Source organism: Aythya ferina, assembly GCF_964211825.1.
Source record: "Aythya ferina genome assembly, chromosome: Z".
In the NCBI taxonomy this organism is placed as follows: Eukaryota; Metazoa; Chordata; class Aves; order Anseriformes; family Anatidae; genus Aythya; species Aythya ferina.
In genome coordinates, this window is record NC_140299.1 from 83089842 (window position 1) to 83102024 (window position 12183).

Consider the following 12183-nt stretch of genomic DNA (forward strand, 5'->3'; position numbering starts at 1 on the left):
TTTCCCCCCGCAACAGAATAAATACGGAAACAAAAACAAAAACAAACAAACCCACAAACAAACCCACAAAACAGCATTTGCCCAGAACTGGGACAGTATTGATACATTTGTTTATGCATTTATATACAGCACTTTGCTGTACTTTTATTCATTTTAGTTGCTGCAAAGCCATTAATCTTATTTGGAACAATTACTTCAATTCAAGCCGTTCGCATTCACACCAACATAAACCTGATGCATTAAAATAAACTTGAAAATCAGCTGCTGTTGTGCATGTTGCAGAGGTTGTTTAATGCATCCATCCATGTATGTATGTAGATGCTTATGAATATCCGGCTGCTTTGAAAAGGACCCACTATGTTATTTCACCACAATTTGCATTGTTATAATAGGTTATTGACTGATTTTAGGTTTACGGGACTAAGGTAGTATTCAGTAATGACTCTGTGCTACAAGTTTATTGCAAGTGCCCAAGGTTCATTCACCCCAAGCAATTCAGTCAATAACCAATTTTTATACTTCTATCTCCTTCAAAATTCCAAACCAATAATCCCTGGCTTTTTTTTTTTTTTTTTTTAATTATTTCAGTATCAGACTAACATTTCCCATGGAAATCAATATGGGTGAGATCCATTAGCCAAAAATCTGCAGCACTGCAATGCAAACATATTAAAAATATTGATCTTTCAGGCTACTGATGTTTTGATTGACTTTAATGTTTGTAAGCAGCAATAACAGAATTTCAATGACTGAAACAAACTTTTGATTAAAATTATAGATTTTTAATTTTTTTTTTCTATTTTGCTGTTTCAAAGGGTATCACATGGTTTACTTGTTTGCCTTAAATGATCATAGTAGTAAATACTTATTCAGTTTCTCATTTGTAAATACTATGGACTGCCACAGGTTACACATCTTCCAAACACTTCTGATGTTTCGGTTCCACTACACCAGAACCGTAACGCCAGCACGGCCAGGGCCAGATCCTCGCACTCTGCATGTTCCTGTCACCAGCAGTGACAGCAGTGTGGTCTCCCTCTTCCCTCTCCTGTAATTCTCCAACAAACTTCAGATGGTGTTTTCACAGCAGCTGGCTGTGATTTTGCTAAAGCCGTTTTCTGAATGCGCTCCTCCTTCCGGAAGAAATATCCCAGCTAAAATAAACAGATTCTCTGTGCTCTGGCTTTTTCTGTCTTGTGTTTGTTTCTTGTCTTGTTTCTGTCATATGCCTTCGTCTCCACAAAATCTGAGTGTCCCACAGCCTGGGTCACATTTACAGGATTAAGCAGCAGCACTCCTGCTTTAGGGATGGGGAGGCAAAGCACAGAGACATCTGGGGGCACGTTCAGGCAAGCTAGCTTCTACGCATGTCCCAGAGACAGCTGGTGGCACCTCTGAAGGCTGAGGTTTGTCATCAGGAGGCACCGGCCCTGATGGGTAAGCAAGTGTAGGGAGACAGAAATGAAGAGGATTACAGTGAGGAGATGCCAAAGATGAGTCCATGCAACTTCTGTCCCCAGCGAAGCATGCTGGGCTCCGGTGCCGGCCTGGATACAGACCTACACATAAACAAGCACCTGGCAGAGAAGCTATGGCTATATCATTCTGTGTCCTGAGAGAGAGATGTGCCACCTGAGGTCCGTTCCTTGCTTGCATTTCCATGATTCAATATTGTGACAGTGTAAGCCCCATCCCTTCGGTCAGACTGGATTTCTTCTTGACCTTTCTGATTCAGGAAGGTTTGTTTTCTCTGTGCCTTTTACATTGCAACCAAGAGCCACTTGAGATGGCAGAGCTGAGCAGACAGCTGTAGACAAAAATATAAAAAAGCCTACAGATGGACCACCTGAACGCTTCTGCCAGTGTTTTTTATCACAACCCTCCTCCTGCAGACTCACCAGCTCTGCAGCCCCATCTGGCTCATGCGGCCAGCGGACAAAAACCACACCCAGACCACATGGCAGGACGGCAATTAAACATCAGAGATGTAGCACCCATGCAGAATGTAACACATCTGGCATCAAGGTACGTCTCCAGGACCAAAACCCTCTTGCAAAATCACTCTGGGTGGCTGGGAGTGATGCTGGGAGGGGAGCCAGGTTTGGCTGTGGCATGGGGAGTTTGGCTGACCCCAGCTATGCACAGTCAGGATGGGCTTTTTTAATTATTATTATTTTTCTTTTTCTTTTCTTTTTTTTTTTTTTTTAATCCACTGATACATGTAAGAAGTGAATTTTGCAAAGTAAATAGCCCCAGAACACACCACTATTTTATATCACCAATTCTAGTCCGAGCTACTGTCTGTCAGACTGAGAACATCTTGCCTTCTCCAGTCTAGCCTGCTGATGCATGGCACATCTTGCAAAACCTCAGTGTTTACATCTATTTTACTCAAATTCTGCGTAGCTCAGTTTGCAGACTAGTACTTGATGTATCTCATGGCTTTGTTATTATTGATCGCTCACTCTGAGACACTCAACACTTGTGTTTGAACAGGGCAAGCAGATCAGATTTTCAAGAAGCGACAGAGTTTTAGCACTCAACAGCAAATAAAACACAGGGTGCAAGCATAGAAATGGCAGAAATAATGGACTCTGTAACCCGATGGGATCAAAATAGCTCTGTGATAATCCGGCTCTGAAGCTGCAAGTGGCACAAGGAGAGGCAACCTAAACTGCATGACCTGGTCAGACTGAAGGGTGTCCTCTCCCCACTGTGGGCTGCTAAGGAAAGAGGCCCAGACTTGTCGTCAGCTGCCTGCTGTAGGCAGCACTTCTGTCTGCTGATGTACACTGAGTGCCTCACAACCTAAAACCACCTTTAAACAAGAATGTTTTGGACAAAGTGCTAACCATTTCACAAGCTGCAGACCACTTTGTAGGCAAGGAACTGGTGGGTGGGGAAGTTGCGCAGAACTGACCGTGACCATCACTAATGCTGGTGTCAGTCTGAGTCCTCAGGTGGCTTTAGATGACTGGAAAAATACACATAGACTGATAAACTAAGACTGGGAAAAAGTTATGAACTACAAAAATGTAAAGAAATGGAACTGGTGGCTGTCAAAGGGATTGGTAACACTGTGAGTGGCATTCTTTTGTATCAGTACTGCAAAAAATAATCAATTTATAAACCTCAAAACTGAAATACCTTGTGCTCCAAACCATTGCAGAACAGGCAGTCTTAGTACAAGCACTTCCGTGTACCCTGACAATATGCCTACACATGCTCCAAAAACCACTCCAGGCTGGGGAGCACATTTCAGGGCTCCAGCACACGAGCCTCCTGCAGACTCAGCTGCAGGGGCTGGAAGTGCTGCTGCTCCCCGCTGCTCGTCTGGCCCCTCTGCTGGAAGGGTAGCCCACCAGGCCGAATTAGTAGAAATGAGCACACCCAGAATGTTAGCACAAATGCACGTTTTTTGCAGTGGAAGGATGTCAACTTACGGAAAAGTACCTGTGGGCATCACGGCTGCTGGGGAGTTAGTTGCTGCTCTCCCTCCCAACCCATTCATGGCCGAGGCTTATGAAGACATAATTGCCTATTGAAACATATTAATCCCAAATTTTGTAAGTAATTTCACCTATGAGACACAAACAACCCTGGCTTTGCCGCTGTCTGACCACTGGTGACACAGGCAGAAAGCTCTGTCTTGTGACCTGCTCTCCAAGTCCCTTGACACAGTACCTTCATTTCTAGTATTGCCTGGGACAGAATAAAAAATATTCACACTTCTCATCTATTTGCATATTCATCTTGTCCATCACAACAGAGAGACAAATTCAGAATATATTTTTTTAAGATTTCTCTTCAGCCTCTAGCTATAGGATTTGTTAGTGAGTTACATAGGCATGCAGCACTCTGTCACACGGCGCAGATCACCCTGGTTTTGTATCGTGCACACACACAGTGCTGTCCATCCCCTCATTGCCCACAGCAGAACGGGGTGAGCAGATGCTGCGGGTTCACTTGTGTAGGTGCAGTATGACCCGACTGAGTCCTCTGAGCTCAATTTTCTGTCTCCAGCTTTGGCTAAGGCACTTCTGCCTCCACAGACTCCTTAAACTTCAATTAATAATGACAAGAAGATAAAAATCATAAAATTAAAAAAAATCCTTTTCCTTTTAAATCTCTTCCTATTTCTGAGTCTTACCAATCTTCGCTGAAATATTCTCCAGCTTTTTTTTTTTTCCATGCCATTATCTGGACAAGTAGTTTGTGTTAAAAAACGCAAGACAGCAATTAGCCACGTCACAGCAGCAAATCTAAATAAAATACAGACCACCACCAATTCACTATAAAGCTATAAATGAGAAGAAAACAGTTGTCTACATTTGATATTTGCGATGCTGTACATTGTGGAAAGCTTCATAGCTGCTGTGACAACTTGCTAATGTTCTGAGAAGACTATGCCATCTTTATATGCAAAACAACATATTCTACTATCAACACCTAATGCCATCATCCATGATCTTTAAATTGAATTAAATCAAAAGACAAGGAGGTACAACACACTGAAAAAGTAATGCATTTGGAATTTGCAAGTGCAGATTTGAGAAATGGCTCTACCAAGCCACAGCAATTGCTCCTTGTAATAAATTAGCTACATCCTTGGCAGACCAATTCCTCTTCCCACTAGATCCCTTAACGCCAACTCTTTCATTTGTATATGCCAAATGGGTTTTAACCCTCTCCATGCTCCCGAGTTCAGTAAATCTCTATTAAAGGTATCTGCTCTCATCACCCTGTGAGAGAAGGGGCTAATCTCTGCAGTTTCTGTAGACAACAATCGCACATGGAGCAGTAAGAGGGAAAGAAACTGAAGACCGAAATTCCAGGGGAGCCTCGGGCACACCTAGGTGGGTGTCAGCAGACATGCCTCTTCTGCTCCTCCCTTGTAAGGCTATCCCATGCCAGATCCAACAAGGCACAGTGCTGTGGTCCCAGGGCTGGTAGCCTCCTGGCAGGGCACCTTGTGGCACGGAGATAAAGGCAGTAGGCATAGGCCACATGACTCCAGGTCTGTCTTGAGAGCCTGAGGGAAAGAGCTCTTGGGGAAGAGCCAAATTCAAAAGCAACCCAAACTGTTGCTGTCCTTGCCAGAAGCACGTGCTCTGCTACCAAGCTAAATTACGCAGGACGCCCCGAAAAGCAGGCAGACTCGTGCTGAACACCTCTGTGACTGCACTGAGTGAGTCTCCTTGCTCAGTCAGGGAACTAATGGTAAAGCCCCACAAGGTGTTGGGCACCTTCTAAGAATGCTCAGGATCCTCATGTCCCAGTGGTACTGAGAAGTGATGGGAACGCTGGGTGCTCAGCAGTTTCAGGACTGATTCATTAAATCATACTAGACTGATAAAGAGGAGGCATATTTTGAATTAACAAAGCAACTATAGATAAAACCTTCAGGGACAAAATGCCTTCTCCTATTTAATCTTAAAAAAAAAAAGGGGGAGAATTAAAATGTAGCTGCGTTTACCGAGTATTGTATCAGCCTATAATGCAAAGAATCCATTAGAGATTCAGAAATTCTTAAACAAACTACGGGCTTTCAGAATTTTTTGCAGTTGGGTTTTCATGGCAAACCTTGAACACTGAAATAGGAAAAGAACTTAAAACTGTAATAAAAGAGGTTATGACACAAATACAATTAAAAAAAACCACCACTTTTTGGCACTGAAGCATATGCTCTGCCCCCTGCAGCTAAAAGTCACATACTGAGAGTGTTTGTTCTGTCAAGAATTACTAGTTTCAAGCGTGGCTGGTGATTTTGGACAGTAGCACTTCAGAAACCTTCAATCTGGCACTTTTATCACTGCACATTTATTAAAGCATCCCCACCGTCCAAACTCCCAGGAGTTTGGGGATCTGACCTCTGGGAAAAAAGAAAAAAAAAGGTTCCTGAGACACTGTTTTGATCGGATCCGTACTTTTTTTTTTTTTTCTTCAGCCAGATCATTATTCCAAACCATTCCTTGATTCTTCAGAAAAAGTAGTAGATGCAAGAACGCTTCACTCCTTTCTTTCCTGGGAACAGACTGGCAATGAAGCTGGCCAGAGCCCACACAATTGCTGCTAAAGGTGCTAGTGTTCTCAGCAAAGAATTATTTGCAAGCTGTAAGATTAGAAGCAAACCGATCAGCAGAATTTATTTTAATGTAATCCATTGCACTTCACTTGCCCCAAGATGTTCTGGAATTAGCATGAATACAAGGAAGAGTTCACTGTTTACTCTTATGCATTTTACTATGCAATACAAAGTGTTTGTTTATTTAGTACAAATAACATTAGCTATAAATGCATCTTTTCTTTCTTTTTTTTTTTTTTTTTTGTTTTTCCTGGTTAGTAAATTCACAAAGCCATCCAGATTTCAATCTGTTTGCTGTATGTATGTATTAAATGAATTTGTAAATGGAGTGTTCATAAATGTTTTACTAAGGCTTATTTGTTATTCCCAGTATGCAATTGCCACTCTAAGCAGTCATATATTTGTTTTACTCCCTGACTGTGTACATTTTGGACATCAAAACCAGTAACAGAGGGTAGTATCCTCCTGGTTAACACTTCCTAACAGACCTATTTTTGCTCTGAGATGTCAAACTGGGGAGGAAGCTGTTATCAATAGCTGTCATTTCTCCCTCCGCATCGTGCCAAAGCCAACAGGTAATTTTACCCAACACACATGCCAGAAAACAAAGCTCAAAACTCTCATCCATGTATTGTTTTTGCAAACATCCAAAAAAATACTTCTATTTGCCATTACTTAAGCAGCTTTGTACATGCTAAGTACAGTCTTCAGTATATCTTCAAAAAGACAGTAAGGGTGCTTCCAAAATTACAGAAACAGCTTAAAAATGATGAACCTGAGAATCTGAGTGCAATCTGAATTTTCATTCCTTGAGGTTTTAATTTTTTTTCTGCCTGTTCATACAGTCATAGACCAGCAAGCATGAAAGAGATGTCTCTAGGTCATACACTCCATGCCCTGATCCATGGCAAGATCATCTGCACCTATGTCAATTTCTGGCAAACGTCTGTGTATTTGACCTGCCCTTACACACCTCCAGTAAGAGAGGCCTGTATGCAGTATCCTCCAGCCAAACCATCAGAAAGTTTCTCTTAAACTCTAACCTAAAATTGCCCTGCTGCAGTTTTATCACTTTTTGTACTATTTACCAAGTGTGCGGAGAACAGACTGTTCCTCTCTTCTTCGCGGCAGTCTTTCGCACACTTGATGATTTGCACCATGTTCTTTCTTTCAACCCTCTTTTTTTAGGCAAAGCCTTCTCAGGTCGTTCAACCTTTTTCAGAAGGCCATGTTTTCTAGGCTTCTCATCATGTTTGAGGCTTTCTTTTGGAGGCTCTCCAGTTCCTACTCCTCTTCCAGCAGCTCTGCTTCTCGTCCTGGCTGAAGCCTCACCTGTTTGGCAAGCTGTAGGCTACGACCTTTCAGGAAAAGGCTCATCTTTTCTGCAGCAACATGTCTTTGTTGACTTATTCTCTGTCTGCTGCTGAAAAGGGTAGTGGTTTATTCTCTGGGGGGAAAGGGAACTATTGCTTGACTCTAGCTCTTGTGATCCGCTCTGAAGCCTCTGATAAATTCACCCCTGTACAAGCCACACTCCTCTTCTTCAGGGTCCCACTTCTGCTAGATCTGGATCAAAATCTGTCATCGCTGTGATCCCAGTACTGTGTGACACGCAGTAGGAGCAGTCAGGAGCAGTTGTACTTTCATGTTTCGTGGCAGTTGATAGGAAGAAAGGCTGTCCCTCAAAGAGGGACTGAAGAGCAGCTGCTTCCTATGTCAAGGCAGAGGTAGTGCTGGTGCCGCAGTGCCGCTGGCAGCAGCACTGCCTCCCTTGCCTCTGCGAGTACCCAGCAATGGAGCAAAGTCTTTAATTTCCTTTGTGAGCAATCCAGAAAGTTACCTAACTCATTAAGAGGCAGGCAAACTCTGGTATCTTCTGCCATGTGCTCCAGAAGCTAAGCTAACTACTGAGCAGGGGCCCTGAAGTTTCCTTCTGCTGGAAAAAGACACTGCTCCAGCTCCTGTGCTTTATTGCTTTTCGTTGCCTTGCACTAGTCTGCACAATTAGCCCAACAGAAAGAGTCCCTGGACAGCAATTGCGGAGCAACGCAGGTACTCACGTGGCAGAAACTTTGCATAAAGCCTCCCTGTAACTGGAACGAGTTGAGGAAATAGGAAGGCACGAAGACAGCTAGTCCTAAATGTGGAGAGTGATGGATTTTGCAGACCTGTCTCAGCAGTCTTTTCCACCCAGCTCTGACAGCTGGATCAGAAGACAGAATCTGATACTGCTTCTTTTTTTTTTTTTTGTGGAGGAAAAGACATCGAAAAACGTCCCATTGCTTCAGAATAATGGCATGCCATTATGCTAGAGATGAAGCTTTCTACCAGCTCAGGAAATGCGAATAATGCCATAGTGATATACACAGCCAATACTTGATTTTTTTTTTTTTTTTTTAATTATTATTATAAATAAAAGCAAAGAGCCTGGAATGATTAGAGTATGTCAGAAAAGAGTTGCGTGACAGCTATACAGGGAAAATACACTCTGCATGAAACCTACAAAAACATTATTTGCAACCAGTAGATGAGGTCACCTTTATGCCAGCAGAACCACCCTCCATACCTCACCTGCTGGAAATAAAATCAGGGCACAGTCAGAAGTTATTGCATGATAGATGGTAGATATTAAAGGGCCACCAGAACAGGAGAAAACCCCTACAGTTAATGCTGAAATCTGCAAGAAACCGAAAGGGGTGACATTCAGACTCAGTTTTCTTAAGCATATGCCTTTTCTGTAGAAAATCTTGGAGACTGAAATGAAGACTGAGTCCCTAACATGAGGATCTATTTCTTGTCCTGAGGATCCATTCACCACCATGCTGGCACTGCAGCACACTGCTAAGTGAATCTGCCATCTCTCCAAAACTCAAAAGCTAGAAGTCTGCATTGTCTTGTCCCAACACACTATAACCTTGCCAGAGACAAATACGTGTACTGTAAACACATATTTAGCTATTGACTGCAAGAATAGGAAACCAACTCTGACCTTGTACCTAACCACAAGGACCATGTGTCAGTGAGATTTACGTGTGTGCATGTGTTGTGTTATCATTTATTGTTGTTCTTATGTAAATAGTGTTTTGTTTAGCATTATTGCCTTGCTAACTCTGGTCCTTACGGCTTTATTAATCTTTCTTAGTTAATAAAATAAGCACCTGAATGAAGCAAGGGCTCATCTATTTCCCCAGCACAACCACACCCCAGCTAATCTATCTGCTGTCACAGCACTCCACTCTGAAAGCTGGTGGGAAGCATGGGGGCAGAAGGGCTGTGAAGCTCCCAAGAGCTGCACATCGATCCTGGTGGTTCAGCTCCGCAGCACCAGGCTGCCCCTGCAACACCCATTATGATGATCATGCTCACAACCATAATTCATTACGGGTGGAGACTATCGGAGAAGAGCGTTGGTGAGTAGTGGGACACAGAGAGAGCAAATTAACTCCACTCCTGTGGACCGCAAAGTTCAGAAAGACACAGCCTGTTACCTCCACGCAGAAAGTCTGTAAGAGCAGCAAGTACATAAGGAAGGTGAACAGATCAATGCTTCCTTACATAAACATCAGGGATCAGCACAGGTCAGGAAAATTTAAAAATCACTGCAAGTCTGTTGGCTTACAAGTCTCCTAGAAGTCTGGAAGTATATGGAGATGCAAATTTCCTGGCAAAATATAGGGAGTGTATGAAGCAAACAACATGGGAAACTAGGATATACGCGCTCTGCAGAGAGTCAGTTTTTGGACCTCAGCTCTTCGGTTCTTGGCTAATACGTATATGCAAAATAAGAAAGAAAAGTTCATCCCATTTATCCCACCTAGAGACAGATGTCTCACACAGACATGAAGTATCTGCCAAAAGAGCTTCCAAAACTTTCTGGAAGATGTTCGTCATAGAGGAAGAGAACATGTATGATTTAGTACAGACAAACAATTAAAACAAAGTTAATCTGAAATAAACAAAAATTAACAAATCCACCTCCACACCAGTCCAGCCCATACTAAGTCTCTCCTTCCACATGTAGGAGGAATTGAAGGTGAGACAACAGCATGACAGGGCAATACTGCTTAAGAGTGATAAACTGATGCTCCCTGCTCATAACCTGTTTTTAATTTTTAAGAAAGAAATCAATAAGTGCAGATAAAACACAGAAGGCTGTAATCCCTGTGAGTAATCTTGTCACAACATGTGTTACTGTAGTTCTACACTTTTACCTTTGCACTTTGTTGTGTGTAACAGAGCAACATAATTAACCACTGGTAGGTAGTGTTTACGTTAGTTCTCAAAAGGTTAAGAAGCTGATTATAGCTAAAATCAGCTTTGCCTGGGGCTTCAGTGGCTCTGTGTAATCAAATTAGACAAGCAGGGCACAGTGTCACCTAACACAAACCAGTGGCACTTTCTTCTCTGCTTTGACCTTTTTCATTAGATGAGCAAGCCAGGTTTTAGCTTATTCCAAACATTTTGAACAGATTAGTTCCCAGTAAACTCCAAGCGATAAGCCAGGCATTAGTGCACACTGTTTTTGTAGGTGAGTCGGTGAGACTGCACTCAGGAGATTATTTGGGGGTAGCGCCAGCTTTGCTTTCCCCTGAAATTAACCTTTTGGTTTACATTTTTATTTTGATGGGAACTGTTTTTTGAAGGTGAAAAGCAATAATTTCAAATCCCTAAATACCCTCGATCACTTTCTTTGTCTTGGACATTTTAATGTTTTGATTTTAGAGATGGAGAGTGGTTTTCCAAATCCAACACCAAACAGAAAACTTCATAAACACGGTAGATAATGCATTAGCATTTCTGAGAAGCCACAGGTAATGCGTTCAGCAGAGTTACGGCTCAGCCACGCGACGCAGCCGCTGTACTCTTTGAAGTCAAGCAAGGTGAATGGTATAATGGAGGAGTTTAAGGAGGTTTAATAATGTAGAGAGAAGAGCAAACCAGCCTCACATCAGAAGAGTGCTTTCTGCACAGCTACACTGTAACTACATTTAAATGCAGACTGCAGTGCCGGTAGCTTCCATAATCTCAGTATCTTTGAACATAAAGGGAAAAAAAGATTAACCAGGCAAAGAATATACACAGAAAAATAATGGCAAATTTAGATAAAAAAATCTGCAAGTTAAAAATGCAGCATGCTCTTCTGAATTTTATACACTAACATAAAAGACAGTGGCCAACTATATTTGTTGAATCTTTACATATTTGTTCCCCAACTTCAGCGGCAGCTCTGCCTGTTCAGGTACTGTAGCCAAGTTATGGGGAGTTTACGCTGTGAAAACAAGCAGGCATGTGAAACAATAGCTTCTGCAGATGATTCGTGCTTACTCGTTTACAGATAATAAAATCAAAACTTGTTATTTTAATTGATTTAGTCATAAATACAGAGTTACAGAAGTCAAGTCTCTGTACTTGCACAGTCCGATGATTCCTGCTAATCCAGCAGTACTTAACAAATTCACATGTGGTTAGCTTGCCTTGCCATAGCTGTAGATCACATTTCCATGCTGCAAGCTGTGCAGAAAAAATCAATATGCCAAGTTTAACATACGGACAGGAAACATGATGTCCTCCTATATTTTCAATGAACTTCAAATGACTGTGCTGTTCCTATTCTACAGCATATTTGAGGGAAAGGCATTCTTGAGGAAGAAGAAAGATCTATCACACAGTGAAATACACAAAAGCATGACTCATGGAATCACACCTGGCTCTATCGTAACAATGTACTTCAAATAGTATGGCATTATGATTGCCTCCTCCTGCCTTTACACTTCTAAAGCAGTGGCCTGCCCTTCAGACAGAACACACGCTCGCCATGCCCGTCACGTTTAGCAGCGAGTCCCTGCTGCCTCGTACAGCTCTGTAACGTGGGGGGGACAGCAATCCTTCCCCCCCAGGCTGCCAGAGCCCTGTCTCCCTTCCCTGCACCTCCCGTGACCCGCGGCCCAAGGCTGGCACCGCATGGCGGCTCCTCCACAGGCCCTGGTGGCCGATGGCGCCCTGTAGGCCTGATGGCGGTGGCTAAAGGCCTCTTTGCCAGCAGCAGAAGGACAAAGGGGATGACTCGAAACCCTTGCAAAGACAGTGGGGGTGTTTCC

At 42.8% G+C, this 12183-nt stretch overlaps 1 protein-coding gene across 5 annotated transcripts in view; it reads right to left on the reverse strand.

The window, feature by feature from the left end:
- ARB2A (ARB2 cotranscriptional regulator A) overlaps positions 1-12183 on the reverse strand; it is a 254174-nt gene that overhangs the window by 35029 nt on the left and 206962 nt on the right. The gene's annotated exons all lie outside the window — the stretch shown is intronic.